The sequence below is a fragment of the Trachemys scripta genome, chromosome 12 (genome assembly GCF_013100865.1).
Source record: "Trachemys scripta elegans isolate TJP31775 chromosome 12, CAS_Tse_1.0, whole genome shotgun sequence".
Taxonomy (NCBI): Eukaryota; Metazoa; Chordata; order Testudines; family Emydidae; genus Trachemys; species Trachemys scripta.
In genome coordinates, this window is record NC_048309.1 from 42375555 (window position 1) to 42399589 (window position 24035).

Consider the following 24035-nt stretch of genomic DNA (forward strand, 5'->3'; position numbering starts at 1 on the left):
GTGATCATCTAGTCTGACCTCCAGTGTCACACAGACCAGAGATCTGCCCCACAATAATTCCAAGGGCAGATCTTCTAGGAAATCATCCCACCTTGATTTAATAATTGTCACTGATGGAGAATCCACCACGAGACTCCATAAGTCGTTCCAATGTTTCATTACTCTCACCATTGAAATTTACCCCCGCTTTCTGGTCTCTATTTGTCTAGCTTCAACTTCCAGCCATTGGATTGTGTTAGACCTTCCATTTCTAGATTGAAGAGCCCATTATCAAGTAGTGGTTCCCCATGTATATACTTAATGATAGGGATCAAGCCACCCCTTAACTTTCTTTTTGTTAAGCTACATAGACTGAGCCTCTGGAGTCTATCACTGTAAGGCAGGTTTTCGAATCTCATGGCTGACTCCTCTCCAATTTACCTTCTTTAGGGTTGTCAACTTTGTAATGTTTAAAAACTGGACACTTCAGCAGGAGTACCAGAACCTCTCCTGCCCAGCCCCGAAGGCTCTGCCCCTGCCCCTTCCCCTCAGATCTCATCCCTGTCCCGTGTCTTCCCCCAATCCCTGCTCCTACCCTTCCCTTCCCCCTGAGTCCACAGCCCCCATTCACTCCTCTTTTCCCCTCCCTCCATTGCTCACTGCTTTTCCCCTCTTCCCCCCTCCCTGTGTGGGTCTGGAGGGATTCACTTGCAGAGCCAGGGCTGGGAGCTGCAGCCACTTGATGCAGGTAGGAGGTGGCCCTGGCTGAGTAGGGGCTCGCACGGGTGATTACTTGGTACCTCCCCACTTGCAGTAACCGCACTTTGGGTGTCCATTCAGTAGATCTGACTGGACACTCAGGTCCCCTTTTTGACTGGACTTTCTGGTAAAAGAACAGACAGGTGGCCACTGTATGGTATTCCTGTGTCCGTCACATAAGGGCCAAATGTGAGGGGAGGGCCCTGAAGAACATTTTGATGTGGATTTTGGCTACTGCCATACCTGGTACTCTGGGTAGACCATACACCTGCCCTATGTCCTAGTGATGGATGATCCATCAGTTATCGCCTTCCCCACTCTCTCCACCCAAGATCCTGGCAGACGCTAACCCTGTCATCCCCACCCCAGTACTACCCCTTTCCACCCACCCACTCACACACAATTCTGATCTAGGGCACAGGGCAACCAGTAGGAGGTACTCATGGGGTTAACGATACCGTTTGTCACAAGGCAGCAGAGATGCTGTTGAAGAGGGGTTGGGGTACAGGGACTCTGTTGGGGAGCACAGGGACCCACTGAAGAGGGGTGGCAGGGCTTTTTGGGGGCATCTCTACTGCACATTGAGGCTGGATTCTGATTCAGTTCTGAGCCCAAGCTCCCCTTCTGTCCACACACAAATTAGTCTGACCCAGGTTCTAGGGTCCCGCTGTGGGCCATGGGTCAGAGGCCAAATCTCATGGTGATTTGGGTCCCAGCCCCATCGCTTTGCAGTGCGTATGCAGCCCAAGGTCTGCATGGTGGAATACAGACATGTTAGCATGGCAGAGAGATCCGGGCCCAGCCTTTGGAAACCCAGGTTCGCGATGAAGGGCTGACGTTCACATGTGGGCTTGTGCACACAGAGTCCACCAGCTCAGGTCCTGCAGATGCCCTGGGGCGGGGGGGGGAGTGTCATCCCAGGGAAGATGCTGCAGATAGAGCTTAATTAATTAACAGCACAATTCACCCCACAGCAAATCCACTCCATTGCCTGCACTCTTCTGCTCCTAGTACCCATAACACAGCACAACCACCCCTTCCCCACTCCCACCCTCTGCTGCCCCTAGTGCCCATTATACAGTATAGCCGCCCCTTCCCATCCCCACCCTCTGCTGCCCCTAGTGCCCATTATACAGAATAGCCGCCCCTTCCCCACCCCCACCCTCTGCTGCCCCTAGTGCCCATTATACAGTATAGCCGCCCCTTCCCCACCCTCTGCTGCCCCAGTGCCCATTATACAGAATAGCCACCCCTTCCCCTTCCCCACCCTCTACTACCACCTAGTGCCATTATACAGTATAGCCGCCCCTTCCCCACCCCCACCCTCTGCTGCCCCCTGGTGGCCATTATACAGTATAGCTGCCACTTCCCTACAAGCAGCAGGGTAATCCTAAACTGATCCCTCCCTTATCCTGCTCCCCTCAGATCTGCCTCCCTAGCCAGTGCTGAGTGTGGATCCCCCATCCGGAGCAGTGAGCAAAGGGCTCCCCCTGGTCATCACCTGCATGGCTTCTGAAGACAATGCTGGCGAGTGGAGGTTTCACTTCTACAAGAATGGAGCTGAGCTCATCCCCAGGGGCTGGAGATCAGCACCATGGAGCCCGACACCGACTTTATGAAAGTTTCTGTTCTCAGCATCCCACGGGCTAGTCCCGAGAGCACCGGGGAATTCACCTGTGGGTACGAGGAGAATATTAGAGGGAGGTGGATCCTCTCCCCCTGGATCCTGGCTGTGAAAGTCACCGTGACAGTGAAGGTTTCCCCAGGCTTCATTCAGGGTATGTCTACACTTCACACTAAGCCCAGCTCTCACTCATCCACACATAAATCAGTCTGACTCGGTTCAGCAAGCACTCAGGAGCTGGGTCCCAGGACCCTGCTGTGGGGGTGGGTCAGAACCCAAGTTCTGCTGTGATGCAGATTCAAGCCTTGTCCATTGGCAGTGTGGACACAGTTCAAGCCCCAGACCCAGCTCAGAAGGTCTGCGTGGTGCAGTGTGGATGTGTTAGCATGGTCCAGAAACCCGGGTGCAGCCATTGCAATCCCAGCGTGGACTGAGAAACACCAGCTACACCAGCCCGAGTCCCGCACATCCAAGTTCATAATGCAGTGTGGACATACCCTCAGATACACCCCCAAACCACCGGGCAAGCTGCTTTCTGAGGGCGAAATCAGAGCCAGACATCACCCTTGGGAGATGGAGCATGAGGCATGGAGGGGGCAGGGACAGAACCTGCCTCAGCAGAGATGCTCTGGTGGGATTTATGACCCGGAGTGTCATTCCCACGTCCAAGCCACAGAGGGCAGCACTGCAGCCGAGGGCAGCTCTTGCATTCTAGCAGTGGGCGCAGAATACCCCTTGTTTGCTGGCGGCTCACCCATCCCCTTCTCATCCGCAGCCTGGCCTCCGTGGATCCCCCTGGCGGCCAGATGCGTCAGGGCCATAGCTCTGCTCCCCCTGCTGTTTCTCCTCATCAGCTATTGCAGGAGGAGGAAAGGTACTACTGGGGGGAGACCGGGGGGAGGGTGGAAGCTGGGTCTCCCACTGAGGAGCTCTGAATTACTGCCAGAACCTGGATTTTGGGGGTGGGAGAAGCTGGGACTGGGGAGTCAGGGGGATCCCACAGGCCTTTATTAGTTATAATCCCTGGATTTTACTTAGTGCAGAGCTCAAAGCACATAAGAGAGGAAAACAGTATCAGATTCCCCCTTCTGCAGACATGCGGGAGGAGGGGAGTGATGGTTTGGATCACAGAAACCTCCTTGGGAACTGCTAACTGATGTGCCAAGACTACTTCTGCCCCTGCTTTCTCTGCCAGCCTGGGACTCCAGCACCCTGTCTTGCTGAGCCAGACACGCCCATCTGCTCCAACACAGATCCAGGGTCTGAACCACGTGCCCCAAAGCTGCAGTCTTAACTGAAAGCAACTTACATAATTCTTCCTGTCTTTAACACTCAGATGCCAAACTCCCAATGGGGTCTAAACCCCAAATAAATCCGTTTTACCCTGCATAAAGCTTATGCAGGATAAACGCATAAATTGTTCGCCCTCTATAACACTGAGAGAGAGAGAGATGCACAGCTGTTTTCCCCTCCCCAGGTATTAATACCTACTCTGGGTTAATTAATATGTAAAAAGTGATTTTATTAAATACAGAAAGTAGGATTTAAGTGTTTCCACATAGTAACAGACAGAACAAAGTGAATTACCAAGCAAAATAAAATAGAATATGCAAGTCTATGTCTAAGAAAACTGAATACAAATAAAACCTCCCCAGTTCCAGAAAGCTTCCTTTTACAGACTAGTCTCCTACTAGTCTGGGTCCAGCAATCACTCACACCCCCTGTAGTTACTGTCCTTTGTTCCAGTTTCTTTCAGTATCTTTGGGGGTGGAGAGGGTCTCTCTTTAGCCAGCTGAAGACAAAATGGAGGGGTCTCCCAGGGGTTTAAATAGATTTTCTCTTGTGGGTGGAGACCCCCTCCTCTTTCCTATGCAAAGTCCAGATCCAAGATGGAGTTTTGGAGTCACTTGGGGAAGCCACATGTCCATACATGACTCCGTTTTTACCAGTCAAGCCACATTCCTGTGAAAGCTCAGATGTGGATTGGCATCTTCAAGTTCATTGTTGGCTTAAGTGGTTTTTGATTGGGCACTTAATTTGCACTTTTCTGAAGAAGCTGACCAAATGATCTACTAGGTTAGTTAAAATCAAGTAAGTATACAGCCAATATTCCTAACTTCAAGTACAAAAATGATACATGCATACAAATAGGATTAGCAGATTCAGTAGATCATAACCTTTACAGAGATATGTTACATGGCATATGTATCAGAAAACATATTCTAATTATGTCATATTTACATTCATAAGCATATTCCATAAAGCCTTATGGGGGGCACTGTCACAGGGGGCTCTTTTCAGGGTCAATCAGTAGAAGGGAGCTTGGTGGGCGCCCACCAGGGGATATGCTCCTTGGCCACCAGCTCCAACCCCTGCTCCTCTGAAAGCAGACTGGCTCCCAACTCGGTCACACACGCCTGCCCAGTGCCTCGGCTTACGGACAGCTAGGGTGTACCCGGTTCACCAGCTTCACTTAGGGCACCGCTCTCCTGTGCATGAGGCACTCGGTCGTGTCTCCAGGGACACCAAACTGAAGGTTATTTTACGGGGCTAGAGGTAAAGATACAGAGAAGCAGGAATCGGGATTTGGAAACAAAAGGTGACAAGTGAAAAGACCCCATGAGATGCAATGAAGAGCTGCTGCTTGGGAACACAGTACTTCCCTGTTCTCTTCAGTACATCTCACCCCAACAGCCAGACTTGCAGCCTTGTCTGATCCACAGAGCGGGGAGATCCCCTTTTCAGGTGGTGAGTTTCTCCCTCCACAGGCTCAGCACAGAATATCCTATGTCGCTCTAAAATGGTTCCCCGTTCAAAGGCCTTGCACTGAGCATGGCAATCCTGAGACCTTCGCTTTCGGCCGAGGCCCCAAGGTCCACTGGACCGTGCAGGTTCCTGTTTAATGGCTGTTTCCCCTTCTCTTCACAGGTGGTGTCGTGGCAGAGACACAGTAAGTTGATCCAATTCCAGAGGCCGATATAGCCCCACCCCCAGGGATTGGCTCTATCCATCCCTGGCAGGGCTCTCCATGCCCACCCACCCCAACAGACTGGCCCATCCCATAAGAAACTTGTTATTGGTGAGGGGCAAGGGGAACGGCCACCCCAGCCCAGCATCTGATCCGGGTACATTTCCCAACTTCTAATCTATGATCAAGTAATCTGCGATGCAACACTGCCACCTAGTGTTATGGGGCATCTTCTCCCCTAGGCCAAGCTGGTAGGAACTATGCTGAAAATGACTAGGCTTGGGAGAATTAGGTTTTCATTTTGCTGTAATTTAAATGGATAATATCAATGGTTATTTTTAAGCCTCTCCCCCACCCCCCACCACATAATTTTTGCTCTTCAAATTGTCACAGTTGCAGGAAATTCTGAGCGGGGCTTAAACTCTAATTATTTTAGGACAGGAGACACTGAGATTTAAAAAATTCACAGTTTGCTAAACACTAAAACAAATTGCCAATGTCCCATGTCTAAATAGGCAAAGTAAATATCCTTAAAGCAAACTAATCAATTCCCAGGCAGCATTGTTCTTACTTTGCCTATTTGTAAATTTTGATCATCATCAATGGAAATATTTTTTAAGGCAAAACTGACCTTCACCGATGTTGGCCAAGGAATATCTAATGCTCCCAAGCCTAGAAATGAAAAAGAACATGGAATGAATGAATGAGTTTGAAAGGAGATGAGATGATGAATGGGCAACAGAATGAAAGGAAGACTAAAGGAGCACATGAATCAATGAAGGAAGGAAGTAGAAGAGCTGATTGGGAGACAGAGAAGAAAGGGATGTGTGAAAGAGGGAATCAAAAAGAACAGAGGTTGTGTGACCAACCCTGAAGGATGTGTGGTCCCCCTCAGGGATCTGGGACATGGAGGGGACATGGAAGGGTTCCTCCAAAGGACTGTTGAGAAGCTGGGGGTAGCTCTGAGCCTGGGGGTCTGTGGCAAAAGTCCAGGGAGCCCCTTGGCATCTTTTCAGCTCAGCGTAGGGTGCCCAGCGGATCCATGGGGCAGGGGAAATCAATCCAGCCCTGCCTCACCATTTGGGCCTTTTTCCACAAGCCTTAGCAGAAGGGGCACTGCCCCATGCAGGCTATAAGGGATACCACAGCTGCTCAGATGTGGTTGGCACCCTGCAGCATTTCCTGCCAAACCAGAGGGACTGAGAAGTGACACAGGCTCAGGCCACTATTCCCTGCCCTGGTAGGAGATGGGGCCAGGGGCTGATCCAGGAATCCAGCTCCTTGCGCCAGTGGGACCGGCTTGGAATGGCACCAGCACTCCTTGTGGACCTGGGAAGGTGACCTCCCCCTGTCCTGATCAGCCCATCCCCTATAACCCCCATCCCACCCCCGCCATATTCTCCCCCAGCCGTGGTCCCATGCAGGCCAGACTGACGCTTTTCCTTGCAGTAGGATGACCAAATGGCAAGTGTGAATAATTGGGTCATGGGGGGGGTATAGTTGTTTATATAAGACAAAACCCCTAATATTGGAGTGGTCCCAATAATATCAGGACATCTGGTCACTCTACCTTCTGGAGATGCTAATCTGGTGTGGGGCAACTCTGGAGGTGGGTCTAGGTATTATGAGGGGTGGGGGTGGGGAATGGAAACTTGGTGTGTGGGGGACCCACCTACTCAAAAAACACCACAGATTTCCCCCAAGGCAGGGTGTGAAGAAGTTAAAAATTTGGCGGGGGGGAGGGGGTGGAATTGAGAAGAAGACGTTACATGGAATATTTCTGCTCTCAGGATCAACAGTGGAAGAGGGAAAGAAGAAGAAAAAAATGACTTCCACCAGCATTTCCAAGGAGATATCAGTGACTGTTCCTAGGACAACAGAGACAGCTGCTTAGGCCCTAGTGAGATTTGAATGTGCATCCTCTGCACAGCTCGAACCTGATAGTGTCAGATCTGGTCTCTTTACATCCTATTTCAGCACAAAGGCTAGAACCTGTGCTGTTTACACTGTTGATGCTATTCTCAACCTTTTATATTTCCCTCTATTTGCCAGGAGGCAAAAATAAAAATACGCCTATGACATTGCACTCCATATGATTTTATGAAAATATGCTAATGTGTGTGAATATAATGTAACTGGAATATGCTTCATGCTAAAGGTCTCTTGTAAGGTATCATTACAAAGCTTATAATCTACTGAGTGTGGTCATCCCATTTGTATAAATGTATCACTCTTCTATCCGAAACTAGAAATAACTCTGAGGTCCTATTGTAATTATGGAAAGCGTAGGCCATTAATGGTGGGTTGGAATCTTGATTGCTCCCATCAACTAGGACAATTGGTTGTAAATGGCTCTGTTTAATTGCAAGCCTTCCTGTGAATGGCATGGGGTCTCACAGGATATGTGACCATGTCACCTGGTACTGGAATCCATCTTAAACCTGATGCTTTTCCATTTAGAAGGAGGGGTGGGGACCCAGAGAGACAAAAGATTCCTGCCTTGTGCCAAAGCTATATAAGGGCGTGGAACAGAACAAAGGAGGTTCTAGTCATGAGAAATCCCCTAGTAACCACTTCAGCTGGAACAAGGACTGTACCAGGGAAAAGAATTGGGCCCAGACTAGGAGGGAGTCTAGTCTGTGAAAGAAGCTTATTGGAACATCTCTGAGGGTGAGATTTACCTGTATTCAGTTTCTTAAACGTATTAGGCTTAGACTTGAGTGTTTTGTTTTATGTTGCGTGGTAACTTTCTTTGTTCTGTCTGTTATTACTTGGAACCACTTAAATCCTACTTTTTATGCTTAATAAAATCACTTTTGCTTATTAATTAACCTAGAGTAAGTAATTAATACCTGGGAGAGCAAATAGCTGTGCATATCTCTCTATCAGTGTTATAGAGGGCGAACAATTTATGAGTTTACCCTGTATAAGCTTTATACAGAGTAAAACAGATTTATTTGGGGTTTGGATCCCATTGGGAGCTGGGTGCTGGAGACAGGAGCACTTCTTATGCTGTTTTCAATTAAGTTTGCAGCTTTGGGGCACGTGGTTCAGACCCTGTGTCTGTGTTGGAGCAGACTGGCGTGTCTGGCTGAACAAGGCAGGGTTCTGGAGGCCCAATCTGACAGAGAAAATGGGCTCAGTGGTAGTCTCAGCACATCAGGTGGCAGTCCCTAGGGGGTCTCTGTGACCAAACCCATCACAACTCCTAAGAACCCTACTGTGAATGTGCTGCTCCAGCCCTAAGACAAGGTGTATTTGTCATTATTTGAAGCAAAACTTCCAACTGATGTGTCCCCAATTTATAACCAAAATTCTTGTTATTAATCCCTAAATGCATGACCTTGCACTTTTCACTATTAAATTTCATCCTAGTACTATTACTCCAGTTTACAAGGTCATCCAGATCTTCCTGTATGATATCCCGGTCCTTCTCTGTATTGGCAATACCTCCCAGCTTTGTGTCATCCGCAAACTTTATTAGCACATTCCCACTTTTTGTGTCAAGGTCAGTAATAAAAAGATTAAATAAGATTGGTCCCAAAACCGATCCCTGAGGAACTCCACTAGTAACCTCCTTCCAGCCTGACAGTTCACCTGTCAGTATGACCCGTTGTTGTCTCCCCTTTAATCAGTTCCTTATCCACCTTTCAGTTTTCATATTGATCCCCATCTTTTCCAATTTAGCTAATAATTCCCCATGTGGAACCGTATCAAATGCCTTACTGAAATCGAGGTAAATTAGATCCACTGCGTTTCCTTTGTCTAAAATATCTGTTACCTTCTCAAAGAAGGAGATCAGGTTGGTTTGACACGATCTACCTTTTGTAAAACCATGTTGTATTTTGTCCCAATTACCATTGACCTCAATGTCCTTAACTACTTTCTCCTTCAAAATGTTTTCCAAGACCTTGCATACTACAGATGTCAAACTAACAGGCCTATAGTTACTCGGATCACCTTTTTTCCCTTTCTTAAAAATAGGAACTATGTTAGCAATTTTCCAGTCGTACGGTACAACCCCTGAGTTTACTGATTCATTAAAAAGTCTTGCTAATGGGCTTACAATTTCATGTGCCAGTTCCTTTAATATTCTTGGATGAAGAATACTGGGGCAGTAGAGCTGTGCCAGCGGAGCTGCCAGCATGGGGTTCTGCTCCTTTCACCGCTGCGGTTCCCTGGAGAGCCCTGAACCTGGGAACCACAGCAGGGAAAGGAGCAGGACTTTGGGCAGCCCAATGCAGGCAGCTCCTTGGGTGTGACTGTACCGCCCCCAGCCATGCCCCAGTGCTGTCCTCTGGCGGGGATACCTACAGACCGCAGACAGGCGATGCTAGACACAGCTGCATGGAAGGGCTAGGGGGCGGTACAGCCATGCTGCAGGAGCTGCTGGTATGGGGCTGCCGGGCGGCCCCAAGTTCTGCTCCTCCCGTGTCTTTCCGAAAGTTTATGGAATGCAGTAATGATTATAAATAGCTCACTGGTATGGTGTACCGGACTGTACCACCCTACTTCCACCACTGCCTGCCCCTTGGACCCGTCCTTCTTCTCTCCTCCAAAGTGGGGATTCTGATTGGCCTTCTACCCTTCACAGTGTCCCTGATCCAGCCACTCTTCCCAAGGAGCCCCACCCCAGACTCGCCACCCCCTGGCTTGCAGCCAGCTCTACACTGCACGTGGACCATGGGCCAGGGATAGGGTCAGGAGTGTCTTGTTTTGGAGTGCTTCATTTGCAGCTCCTTAAAGGGGCCTAGTTTTAAGGGGGTAGTGGCTCATCCCTAAAATGGAACCCAGCCCCTCTAAGGCCTCCAGGGTACCAGAGAAAACCCAGTCCCCCAGAAATCACCAATCACTGTGGGAAGTTTTGCCCAGGGCCCTATGCGGCTCCCAAATCTGGGACCTGAGTGGAGCATAAACAGATTGAGATGCATTCAGAGGTAGGGATGTGGGGAGATCCCACAGTGAGAAGCTAGGCACACGAGGGCATACTGGTACCAGTGTCCGCTGTCTGGTCCTATACCCCACCCCCCTGAGCCAGCTAGTCCCTCTGGGGTGGGAAAGGAGCCAGCGCACCCTAGAAGTGAAAGGCCCCATGCTCCCCTGAGCCAAGCAATTTAGGGAGATGTGGGCCGAGGTGGATGAGGCTCAACATCTATTTCCCTAGGGCAGAGCGACAGACAGTAGGTGGAAGGAAACGAGTGTTGGGGAAAGACCAGGAGCTCGATACTCGAGTAAAGCCCTAGGAAAGCAGCCACCTGGTGACTGTGGAAGAAATGAACTCCACTCTCAGGTTGGAAGCAACAAAATCAGAGACAGCTTTATTCAGGACATGCAATTGCAAGAGAAGAACACAGCTGACAGAGAGCATCTTTGCCTCAGTTTCTCCAAAGTACAAGCAAAGTCACACAAGCATTTATACCTCTTTGTGATGTGCATTAATTAAAAACATCTGCATTTTATTTAGACTATTTGCTATCTATTCCAGTATTTTCCCACTTTCTCTTCTCAACATCGTTATCTCAAGGCTGGGTCACACTGCCTATTCTGCTGTTTTCCACTCGCTTCTGACATGAGCCCAGCTTCTACAGGTCTCGCAATATTAGGCTAAGACTTGACAGAACAGTTGCTCTGTCTCTGACACTTAAATGGCTGCACTTAAACCCTCTCTTTCTTTCCCTGCTTCCACGCTCTCCGCTTTTGTGCTTCCTTTAGCAAAACTAACATTCTTAAACCTCCAATTGCATCAAGCCCTGTATTTCTGTTTCTAGCTCAGGAAGATCAGAATCAACCCTATAAGTCTTAACTGGATAGAACGATAATGCGTGACTAGTGTGAACATGAAAGGCATTTTTGTTAGTACATCCTTACAACAACAACAACATAATCCTAGACTAAACAAAAGCAATACAAGCATTAATGTCCCCATTGTAATAATATGCTGGGGTTGTTTCATTGCCTTAATTACATAGCACATCACATCATAATTAGTACAGAGAGTAGACACTCTATAGGCTGTATGAAAAGCATGTTTTTTCAATTTGATATATATTCGGAAGCACATGGATTTAACCCTGTAAGTCAGAAATTTTTCGAACCTCCAGTAGGAGTGAGCAGAAATTTTGAAACTGGTCGGGTATCAAAGTGGTCCAATTAAAAGAAATCTGGTACCTAATGTCTAATCATAGGGCTTTGTCTGCTGGCCAATAAATAATGTGATTTCCTGCGGCCGTGGTGAGATTAAAATGCATATCTAGTAAAGTGGTGGCTTTAACATATACACAGCTATCGTTAGCTTGGAACAGCAACTGTCCTGTCAGGGTAGTTCCTTGTCCCATACCTTCCCAACAACCTTTGTCAAACACTGTGACAACTTCCTCTTGCTTCAATTTCCTTATGTACTGAAGCTGTGGGGGTTCTAAGGGCCATAATGTCCACTGATTCCCTATTCCAAGCCAAATATCTGGTGTTATTCCAGGAGCGCTAACAACAAATTAGCGAGGTGGATGAGGTTCAACATCTATTTCCCTAGGACAGAGCGACAGACAGTAGGTGGAAGAAAACGACCGTCGGGAAAAGACCAGGAGCGCGATACTCGAGTAAAGCTCTAGGAAAGCAGCCACCGGGTGACTGTGAGCAGGGCCGGCTCCAGGCACCAGCCTGACAAGCAGGTGCTTGGGGCGGCCACTCCGACGAGGGGCAGCAAGTCCAGGTATTCGGCGGCAATTCGGCGGATGGTCCCTCACTCCCGCTGGGAGCAAAGGACCTCCCGCCGAATTGCCGCCGGAGATCGCGATCGAGGTCACGGCTTTTTTTTTTTATTTTTTTTGGCTGCTTGGGGCGGCCAAAATCCTGGAGCCGGCCCTGACTGTGAGTCTGTTTGCAGAAGCCTGAGGGTCAGGGTTTGTGCTCCCTGCACAGAAAGGTCCCGTGAGCAGACCCCGCGTGGCTGGGAAATGCCAGACACCCGCCAGACTGTCGCTAAATGGAGGCTGGAGATGGAGTCTGGGGGACGAGAGGCCCGGAGAAGCTGGAGGTGGAATGAGATGGTGAGATGCATGCAGGGAAGGCGGGAAGGAGACACAGGCTGAAGGAGGAGTGCAGGGTCACTCACCCAGGAGATGGAGGAGCTCCATGCTGGGTGTAACAGGATGCTGCTGCCGGGTGAATCTGCTCCTTCAATGGGCTACATAAATAGCAATTGAGCTCTCACAAATATCTGTAACCACCCGTCCCATGGATCAAAACACTTCCTCAAAGTCTGCACCTACGAGAGAGGAACCAGCTCCTGGGATGGGTCAGCCAGAGTCTGAAAGGAGCAGGGGTGGGTGATGATGATGCAGCCTCAAGACCTGCCTGGGCTGACAATGGCAGAGGGGATCAGTGAAGGAGCCATGGAGATACAGGGTAACCAGGTAACAGCTCCTCACTGCATCCATTACCTTGGCCGGGTACCGGGACACCAGTACTGCACAAGGGGTGCTGCCCCAGTACTCAACCAGTGCCCCTTGTCTTCAGGGCTATGGGGCCAGCACTAGGGTATGGTCATCAGCACTAACTGGGAGGGGAGAGTGACCCCTACTGAACCCCCAATGTGATTCCTGCAGCATAGCGCCCCATAGTATTGCACTGCGGCATGGGGTCAGCACTGACTGGGAGTAGAGAAGACCCCCTGCTGGGCCCTGAAAACAGTCCCTGCAGCACAGCGTTCCCTGGCATCACACCAGGGTTCCAGGCTCAGCCCCAACTCAGAACACGTAGCTGCAGGGTGACAGAATTAGTCTTGGACTTCACACCCCAGCCCTGCGGTCACCACTCTGATGAATGCAGCATGGGCAAGGGTAGAGGACATGTCTCAGCCAGCAGCATCACAGAGGAGGTGGGTTGTATAGTCCATCATGCTGGGGGCATTTCATCCTCACACAGCCCAATGGGGAAGTGGCTGTTACTTTTTAAAGGAATGGCAATGGTGCTGAACCTCATGCCGGAGACTGTTCAAGCTGACACGGAGGTGGAGTTTGGTCTAATTCTGGGTGAGTGCCTGCCTCTTTATTTATCCCCTTGTCTCTCTATCTCTCATGTCCCTCACCTCTTCCTTCCTTTCTAGTAAAATGGATGAGGTGACTCTCCTCCTGGGTTCTGTGCCCCAAACACCTTCCCCCTTCCTCCTGTCCCCCTACTCAGTTTCCATCCTGCTGTCCAGCTATTGTCCTGTTTTCAGTAGAATCACGGATAATTTTGGGTCTGAGGGTGGAGACCGAGGTAGCTTCATGGCTGTTTCTGGGGAGCTCCTCCCAAGCACAGGGGCAGGCAGGAGAAAGCACGAAAGGCCTTCTCTGAAAATTTCACTTGGGCCATATGGGTTGGCATCGTGGGCAGATGCGACTCACTGGGCTAGAGGCAGGGTCGGGGCCTGTAACGTTAAGGCAGCCGGGCAAGCAGGGAAACGGAAGGAAAACAGAGATGGGGAGATAGTTAAGAGGGTTTAAATGGAACTGGAAAATTTCCCTCCTGAGCTGCCCCTGAGCACACGTGCCAGAGAGAAAGGACAGCCATGGAAAGGCCCTGACTTCCTAGGGTTAACTCTGATGCTGCTGCCAAGATGTTAATAGAGTTTTCTTCCATTACAGAGCCACAAGGTGGGTGAATTAATATCTTGTAGTGAACCAACTTCTGTTGGTGAAAGACGCTGGGCCAATAAAAGCTATCACCTCACCTACCTTGAGAGGGGCAGGGGCAGGGGCAGAGAGAGAGGGGTGCTATGGGGTGTTTGCCCCCCGTTTCCAGCTCCCTCTTGAAAAGCATTTCCAGCTGAGAACCAAGACCCAAAGAGTCTCTGTGGAAGGATGTTCCCTGATGGTTTTTTCACCCATCTGAACTTCCGTTGTCTTCCCTTCGTGCCTGATGACTCTGTTTACAGCTTAAATGCAAATTAAGCAAACATATCCTAGTTTGTTGGAGACAGACCTGTTTGAAGATTTATGTCTGGGCAGGGTGTAGGGTTTGGAACATGTGGAAATCTTATAACTTCACACACAATGTTGCCACAAATTTTATGTGGACAACATTGACCAACAATTATGAGGGAAGGGGCAGCTATACTGTATAATGGACACTAGGGGCAGCAGAGAGTGGGCATGGCTAGACTGTATAAGGGGCACTAGGGTAGCACCTGGTATGATGGGTGGGGGCATCCTGGTTGAGGTCTGTGCAATACATAGCATTATGGAGTGGAGGCCTGATCTCGGTGGAGATCTGGGCGGCATCTGGCTTGCTTGGTGGGGCCCTCATCTTGATCATGGCCTCTAGCTGCTTACTTTTGACTGCTAATTAATTAATAATAAAAATGAAAAAAAATGGTATAGTACAGCTTCCCATCCCACCCTAGCCCTAAAGTCTGGGGGGGCATCCCAAGAGTTCTAGGGTGATGCTTTCACCCTGATCCTAAGCAATGATTCCCCATGCTGCTTCACGGGCAAATCCCAGCTACTAATTTTGCAATTCCATAGCACCATAACCTGAAGCCCACATCCATGCCATTCCCACACCACACCCTCGCCAGCCTTTTCAGGTATTTGCAGCCAATCCTCCCGTCTCCATTACTCTCTTACCTCTCTACTTCCTGCCTGATCCCCATGAGTTCCACTCAGAACAGCATTCCGTATGTGGTGTCCAAAAGGCTACCAGTACGTTGGGAACTATTATGAATAGGATAAGAAAAGGAGACAGGATGATGATACTATATAAATCACCACGCCCACCCCTCTAATGCTGCATCCAGTTCTGGTTACCCAATCACAAAAAGGAACCAGGGAAGGTTCAGAGAAGGGCAAGAAGGATGATTAAGGGTGTGGAGCTGCTTCCGTACAAGGACAGATTAGGGCTGCTCATCTTAGAAAAGAGATGATTTATGGGGGATATGACCGAGGTTTCTGAAATCAGGAATGGTATAGAGAAGGGGAGTAGGGAAGTGTTATTTACCCTTTCCCATAACACAAAACCAGGGGTGACTTGAGGAAATGATGAGGCAGCAGGTTTAATACAAAGAAGAGGAAGTACTTGTTTGTATTATATAGGACATGGGGATCAATGCTGATGTTTAGGGGACAGCGCCTCCTACTGAGCCTCCTAACCACCCTCTGCAGCACAGTGCCCCCTAGAGTTGAATGAGGACAAGGAGGCCAGGACTAGGTGTGAGGGGAGACTGCCCCCTACAGAGCTACTCTCTGCTCTCTGCAATCCAATACCCTCCAGTGTTGCAGGGGAACATTGGAGCCCCATTGAGACCCCTCCCCCAACCTGCAAAGTAGCCTGTGTTGCAAGACATCCTAGTTTAAGCTAAGGTGGTCACTTCAGTCTGATGGTTGCCGGTAGAAGCCGTACGTCGCATTTGCAGGGCGTGCTATTTTGTGCCCTGCCATGTCTCAGCGGGGAGTGCTAACCAGGAGCAGGTGTCTGCGGTCCTTGGGGCTGGGGTGATTTCATGGCCTGAGGAGGAAGCAGCTGTTGCTTTTTTTATGAGCACAGAGACAGGGTTGTAAGCTGAATGCAAAGAAAACCTCAAGCCACAGGTTATTTAAGCCGCCGCGGGGTATGATCATATTAGAATTGTTCTGGGTCAGTGGCTGACTCTCTGTTTATTCCCCTGCCTTTCTCTCTCTTTCCCGTCCCTGGAGTTCTCATCTCTTCTCACTTCTGGCCTCTTTCAAGTGTAATCCCTGCGCAACAAGGATCCTGATTTATTTGACTCCTTTGACTCCAGCGAGATCAACAGCAGCTAACTAGGGTTCTCATAAAGTTGAGGAGCAAAAGGTCCAAACCTGAGACACGCTACGAAATAAGTGATGTTTAGTGACACCCCTTTATTGTCGTTTCTGGACTTCGCAATACCCTCCCAGGAGAGTGGGATCTATATGGATTATCAAACCCCAGCCCCCCTCCAAAATATTTCTGTTGATCTTTCCAAACTCTTGCGCTTCCCTACCCCTTGCCTCCATTTCCCCCAGTCAGGAATTGAACCCACCTCTAGAGCCAGTGGGAAAGGGTTGTCCCAACCTGGGAAATGTTTTGGGATTCCAAATATTTTTCTTTGCCGCATGCAGATGAAACAATTGGGGAACAGTTTTGAATTGCCCCCCCCCCCAAATGTCTATAACAGGGGAGAAAGTGAGGACCAAGTTAATATGATGTACGGGGCCCCACATTTCTTTTCACAGGCCTGCTCTGGGATGTCTAGAACCCAGTTTCAGGTCTCTGGTCTGTGTGAAGCAGTTGACTCTTGGTCTTCTCCATGCTAGATGACTTCCATAGCCATATGGCGGCTCATAATGGTTCCTTCTGGCTTCATAATCTGTGATCATCCCATCTGAGCCCCTGCATAACACCTCCCTAAAACAATCCCTAGAGCAGAACTACTAGGAAACCGCCCACTCCTAATTTAAAACTTGCCAGTGATGGAGAATCCACCATGACTGCTGGTGATGCCCTCAATCAGGGCCTGCTAAGGACACTTCTGCTGCCCTTTGCTCGTACAATTAAAGACATGACATTTCATTACCCCGGTGTTCAATCCTACAGGGAATTTCATCCCAGAATGGCCCCAACTGATCACTGGCAAAGCAGCCCTGGCTACTGAACACCCAGGTAGAGTAGCTGTGTCGATGCAAATAGACGCACTGCTCCCGAAGACTGACCCCCCCCCCCAGTTCATCGCTGGATGGCAAGGGGGAGCTCATTCGGACACTGGCTTCCACTCTGCACAAGAACCCACCACGACTCTGGGGGTCCTTTAGCCAGTCTGGGGTCCGGGAAGAGGCCATGACAAGGTAATCAGCCAGCCAGTGGCTTGTGGCACATACGTCCCTCCCTTTGGGTGTAATATTGAGAAACTGGCCAGACACAGATATAACAGCTCTGCCGGGACACCAAAGGGCTTGTTTCAAGATGTGGAAGAACATTAAGAGGCTCTGGGGAATTTGGGGCAGTCGGGGTCTCAAGGGCTGTGAGGACTAATGAGCCCAGAGGGGGTGTTTAGGGGAGCAGTCTGTTAGCAGGATCTCAGCAGCAGCATCAGAGCTAACCCCAGGAAGTCAGGGCCTTTCCTTGGCTGGCCTTTCTCTCTGGCGCAGGCTCTCGTGGGCTGCTCAGGAGGTAAATTTCCCAGTCCCAATGAAACCCTCTTAGGTTTCCCCTAGTCCCTGTTTTGCTTCAGTTTTCTCTTCGTTACAGGCCCCAACCCTGCCTCTAGCCCAGCGAATCGCATCTGCCCGTGATGCCAACCCACATGGCACACGTGAAATTTTCAGACAAGTCTCTTTGTGCTTTCTCCAGCCTGCCCCCCATGCTTGGGAAGAGCTCCCCAGAAACAGCTCCAAAGCCACCTCAGCCTTCACCATCACACCCCAAATTAGCCGTGATGCCACTGAAATCAGGACAACAGTTAGAGTGGGATGGGGACTCTCTGGGGGGATGGTAGAAGGGGGAGGGTGTGTGGGGCAGAGGATTCAGGAGGAGAGACACCTCGTCCATTGCACTACAAAGGAAGGAAGAGGTTGAAGGACAGGACACAGAGAGACAGAGGGATAAATAAAGAGGGAACCAAAATTAAGCCAATCTCCACCTCCGCATCAGCTTGAACGGTCTCTGGTGTGAGGTTGTTCCTTCAGCTCAGCCACCGGCCCCGTCTCCGTTCCTGTAAAAAGTAACATGACTCAGCTGCTGCCGGCTGAGACACGTCCATGACCCCTGCCCGTACGGCGTTCGCCTGAGAGCAGTGACCGGCAAGTTGGGTGAGAAGTGCAGGTCTAATTCAGTTCTGTCCAGTTACATGTTCTGAGTCAGTGCTGACCCCCGTGTCCCAGTGCAGTGCTAGGAGACGCTGTGCTGCAGAGATTGCGGTGGGGGTCACTAGGGGGCTCTCTCCCCTCCCAGTCAATGCTGACCCCAGGCCCCAGTGCTGGCCCCATGGCCTGTCACAGCCAGGAGTGCGGGTTTGGTCTGGGCCCGTGCCCCCTGGTGTACCTGGCCAGGGTAATGGATGGAGTGAGGAGCTGTTACCTGGTTACCCTGTAGATGATCCCTCTGCTATTGTTGGACCAGGCGCTGCAGAGTGGCTGGGAGCTGCAAGGCAGGTTGGGAAGTCCCTGGCCTGGCCGTGGTCAGCCCACAGCATGTGGTGCCTAGATGCTGGGGTGGAGAAGCGGCTGCGTCCCTTAGGCAGCACTTCCTCTGGCTGCGATCAGAGGGGAGCAGGTGGCACTCAGGAGATGGGGACTGGGGGTTCAGCGTCCAGGCTCAGACTGGTCCCCCCAGTACAGAGCTAAATGTGTCTCCCTTCATCAGGTGAATGACTCACCCTGCACCCCTCCTTCCGTGCCTGCCTCATTCATGCCTTCCCTCCGTCTCTTCCTTTCGCTGCCTCGCTCTGCTAGCCTCCTCTTCATCCTCCCCACTCCTCCGTCTCTCTCTCCCTCATTCACACGTTCCGTCCCTGTGTCTGACTTTCATTCCCCCTCTCTCTGCCCCTCCTTCTCTCACAGTCACCTCTCCACTCCTCTATTTGCAGCCTGTCTCTTCATTCATGTTTGCCTCTGTCTGAATCCCCCTTTCCCTCTCTCACTCTTTCATTCCACCTCCCCCATTAATCCATCAGGTTTCTCCATCCCGGACACCAGGGTTCTCCAGCGATCAGCAGGTCTTGAGCTGCATCGTCACCACTTGTCTGTGCTCCTTTCAGAGACCGGCTGGCTCATCCCAGGAGCTGGTTCCTCTCTCAGATGCGCAGACTTTGGGGAAGTGTCTCGCCTCATGGGACGGACGGTCACAGATATTTGTAGGAGCTCGGTTGCTATTTAAGTAGCCCATTGAAGGAGCAGATTCACCGGGCAGCAGCATCCTGTTACACCCAGCATGGAGCTTCTCCATCTCCTGGGTGAGTGACCCTGCACTCCTTCTTCAGCCTGTGTCTCTTTCCCCCCTTCCCTGCATGCATCTCACCATCTCATTCCACCTCCAGCTTCTCCAGGCCTCTTGTCCCCCAGACTCCATCTCCAGCCTCCATTCAGCGACAGTCTGGTGGGGGCCGACATTTCCCTGCTGTGCAGGGATGGCTAACTGGGCCTTTCTGTGCAGGGAGCACAAACCCTGACCCTCAGGCTTCTGCAAATAGACTCACAGTCACCAGGTGGCTGCTTTCCTACAGTTTTACTCCAGTATTAAGCTCCTGATCTTTCCACGATGGTCATTTTCTTCCACCTACTTTCTGTCGCTCTCCCCTAGGGAAATAGATGATGAGCCTCGTCCACCTGGGCTCACGTCTCCCTAAATTACCTTCCCTGTTCCACTGCCCCCTTCCCTTCTGTGCCATCCCCAGAGCTCTCACTGCCCGTCTCTCCTCTTCTGTCCTTCAGCTTCTCTCCAGATCCTTCCCCGGCTTGTGTCACCTGCAGGTAAGGAGGGACCTGATCCACACATACACACCTGCTGTCCATCCAGGTGGGTCTCTCTATTAAAGGGGGTCACCCGATGGGGCAGACCTCAAGTTCCAGTCTGGCCCCATGGTAGGGGGTCTGGCTGGTTGGATCAGAGAATGGGACATGGGGCCTTTCATCTCTAGGGGCTGCCAGCTCTGATCCTGCCCCAGAGGAACTGGCTGGTCAGTGGGGTGGGGAATGGGACCAGACAAGGGACACTGATTCCAGTATTCACTTGTGTGCCTGGCTACTCACTGTGGGGTCCCAGGCACTGTGTGTAGAGACCCCCCCTTCCCAGGTATCGTGTGCCCGGAACCTCCCACCCCACCTTTGAGTGCATCTCACTCTGTTTCTGCTCCACTCAGCTCCCAGCTTCAGGACCTGCAGGGAGCCCTGGGCAAGACTTCCAATAGTGACTGGTCATTTGTGGAGGGCTCAGTTTCCTGGGGTCCCCTGGAAGCCTTATAGGGGCTGGATACCCTGATAGGGCTGAGCCACCTCCCTTAGAACCAGGCCCCTTTAAACTGCTTAAAATGGAGCACCCCAAAAACAGACACTAGCCCTCCCCCTAGGACCACATGCAGAGTGAAATGTCAGCAGCATTGGCTGCAAGCCGGGAGGTGGGAGGGGATTTGAGCCTGGGGGTTTCCATGGAGGAGGTCTCTCTCCATAGCTGCCATCTCCTCTGATCTCCCCACCCCCACTTCCACTTCCCTCATCCGCCCGGTCTCAGCACCCCCACAGAGCTGACTGAGCTGCACCATGCCTGGTGGAGCCCATGACGTGTGGCGTGGCCAGGTGGGAACCAGAATCCCCTAGAGGTGACAGGGGCTCCTGCTGTGTCCCCATGGAGCACGGGGATGGGGATGAGGCCAGGAGAGATACAGCCAGAGCTCTGGGGCCTTGTGGGGTGCAGACACCAGGTCTCTTGTTTTGTGGGAGGAACAGAGAGATGCGAGGGGCTGCTGGCTACAGCCAAGGGGGGCAGGAATTGGGAGGCAGCACTTGGCTGGGGGAGTGTAACATCTCCTGAATCTCTGTGCCCTTCCTCAGCCCCCCCGCAAGCCCCCACAGTCATCATGGACCCCCAGCAGCCTGTGTATGTCCCGGGGGAGCGTCTCACACTCAGATGCTCGGCCCCCGGCGGGGAGGCAGTGACCAGCTACCAGTTCTACAATCCGCGCGGGGAACGGGTCTTCACGGAAACTACTGGCTTGCCCGGGGGGCCCTGGCTGGTCCTGACGGCCGAGACGGGGAAGACTGGGATGTACAGCTGTGAGTACCAGGCAGTGAGAGACGGACAGACCATCTACTCTGCACGCAGCCAGCCTGTCTGGATATCAGTGATGGGTGAGTCCCTTCTCCTGCTGTCTAATAGGGGATTCCTGTCCCCATCTCAATCTGATGTGAAACGTCAGCCCACAGCAGCCTGCTCACTTCCACCTCCAAGGTCCCCATGCTGTTTGTGGATGGCCCTGTTGCCTTGCTCCACCTACCCCAAAAACAATGAACCTCCACAAACAAACCAAAACTGTTTCACAGATTCTCAAACCAAAAAGGGACCCCGTGATCACCTAGTCCCATCTGCATCGGACGTCGCCAACGTAATTCCTGTTTGAACTAGAGCAGATCTTCTAGGGAAACACCCACCCTTGTTTTAAAAACGGACAGTGATGGAGAATCCACCACAGCCATGGATACGTTCTTCCAGTAATGAATTCCCCTCCCTGTTGAAAATTTCAACCTTATTCCCAGTTTGAATTTGTCTAGTTTCAGCATTCATCCATTGGATCCTGTTAGATCTTTGGCTGCAAGATTGAAGAGCCTTTTGGTATAAGATTACTGTCGTCACATTAGGCACTTATAGACCGTAATCAAATCACCCCTTCACCTTGGTTAAGCTAAACATGTTGATCTCTAGAGAGTCCTTCAGCACCTGAGCTGGTGGTGAGACCATTATAGATTTCAAGGACGTGGCTAGATTTTAGGTCGCTGGTTTGATTCTGGCTTGAAGGAGCTTCATGATGGTCCCTTCTGCCCTTTGACTGCAGATACGGCACATTGTTCAATAGTGCTTGTGGTTCTTTGAATTCTCATTCTGTCCTCCAAAGTCCTTGCATGGGACGGTAGGGGAGGGTTGAAATTCATTGCAGACACGTCAAAATGTTTCATTTAAAGATTGTGGATTGGAATGATAGATTTTCCTCCTTCTTGAAACAAAATTCTTTATTTTTTTGCTCTGTTCGTATCCTGTATCTGCTGAGAGCGGCTGTGGTGCCTAATGGGAGTTTCAGTTCTGGTATTTTATGGCCCCATTCTCCTTTCCTGGCCAGCCCCCTTCTCAGAACTAAGCCCCCTCCTCCATGTTGCATTGCAGCAGTTCAACTAGAGGGGTGAACGCTGTGCATCTTGGCAGACGTAGTCCGGAACGGGAGTCCGTTCTGTATTCGATTTTTGACAGTAAACACCGATTTCGCTGCCCACACACAAAGCAAGAGAGAAATATTTCCAACCTTCATAACTGAAATTTAACACGAGGCAAAGTAAGAACAATGATGACTGAGATCTATTTCAGGCTATTTACTTCGTATATTTTCTCTGCATGGTGTCACCACAAGCACTGGGCCGGCCACGTTGCGTGAGCACAGCCTCTGCAGTGCAAGCCGGGGGCCTCTTCCTTTCACCTCATCAGGCCCTAAAGGAGCCCGGTTTGAACCAGCATCTCCTAGGATGCTTTCTCACAGCCCCTTGGAGTGCAGGGGGCAGCCGGCCCTCATACTCTCTCTAGCCCCTAAGCATTCTGTCTATTTCCCTGGGGAGCGTGTTACGCTCCGGTGCTCAGCTCCCAGGGGGGAGATATGGCTTCTGCGATGAAATCGGGGTGCAGCTCTCTGCAGATCTCCCTGCTCAGAACAGGGGTGCTCAGCTGGGGCTCATGGCTGTGGTGGGGATCCCGAAAGCATAAACCTGCCCGTTCGGGGGAGCAGAGTCTGGGTGGGAAACCATCTCAGAGTGCAGCCATCCCTGCTTGGCCCTAGCGACTGATGCATCTGTTTCCTAGGGCTGGTTGATCTGGGGTCACCAGCATTTTCCCCCCTACAGTGGCTGAGACACAACCAGCAATCTAGCTGGTGCCAAGGGCATCAGCTTAGTTTCGCTACCTGGTTCTCTTCCTTCTAGTTGTGTCAGGGTTTCAAGAACTGAAATTCACTCCCCTCTCAGAGTGGGGGATAGAAGCCAGGAGTCCTGGCTCCCAGCCCATGCCTCGATTTGACCTCTAGACCCCACTTCCTCATCACCAATCGCGCTGCTATTTCCACACTCTCGGTACATTATCACTCCCTCTTCTCTCCTATTGTTGCTCTTCGCAGATTTCCCTCTTGCTCCATCCATCTCTGTGATTTCTGATCCCCCTGGGAAGAGCCCTGTTACCATCCTATGCTCGGCCACACCGGGACATGTGGCTACAAGGTATCAGTTTCTGAGGCAGGGGAATGTCATTATCTCACAGCCGGGTGCCCGTCTCCAGCTCCGTCAGTCTGATTTGGAAGCTACCGGCCCTTACACCTGCAGCTATGAGATCAATGTCTCAGGGAGAATGATCCAGTCACGGCCGAGCGCTCCCCTCTCAATCCATCTGACAGGTGAGTCATGTTTCCATCTACACCTTTTGGGTCAGGCGATGGCTGTTCAGACATCTGGCCTGCAGACTGGAGGGGTTGTGGGCTACTGACCAGTATGTCTGTGATGGACTGAGTAATCTGTCTGTAGAGCTGATGAATCCTGTTTGATATTGATGGGTTGGTATCTGGGCCAGACTGAAGACTCCACATTGCATGGGGGATTCTTTAACTTCGCTGTGGTCAGTTGGTCTCCATCTTCGGCTGAACCTCCGAAGGAAGGTGGGAACAGAATAGCACCAGAGGGTTGTTGAGTTAAAATGCTTGGCCATTGCAAAGTGATTGCTCTGGGTAATCAGAGAGCTCCTGTCCAGGAGAGCTGGTTTGTCCAGGGAGGTTACGTTAGCAACTAAGTCCCTGCGATGCTCTCCTCAGCAAGGGAGATATGTGCTGCTGCTGAAATGTCCGTTACCTCCCTTACATTCCCATCTGTCAGCCTTGCCAGCAAACTCCTTGAGATCTGCCAGTCCAAACCTGATGTTGCAGGTCCCAGTCGATGTCCCCAGAGGCATCTCCCTTCAGTTCCCAGTCCTGCTGTTGGGAGACTCACAGGAATT

The 24035-nt window shown here is 50.9% G+C and overlaps 1 long non-coding RNA gene across 1 annotated transcript; it reads left to right on the forward strand.

Annotated features, from left to right (window-relative positions):
* The first annotated feature begins 19113 nt into the window (after positions 1 to 19113).
* Positions 19114 to 20980, forward strand: LOC117885674. The gene is made up of 3 exons (XR_004647810.1): positions 19114 to 19257; positions 19736 to 19774; positions 20852 to 20980. It is a non-coding gene; the product is annotated as an uncharacterized LOC117885674 (long non-coding RNA).
* Positions 20981 to 24035: the final 3055 nt, after the last annotated feature.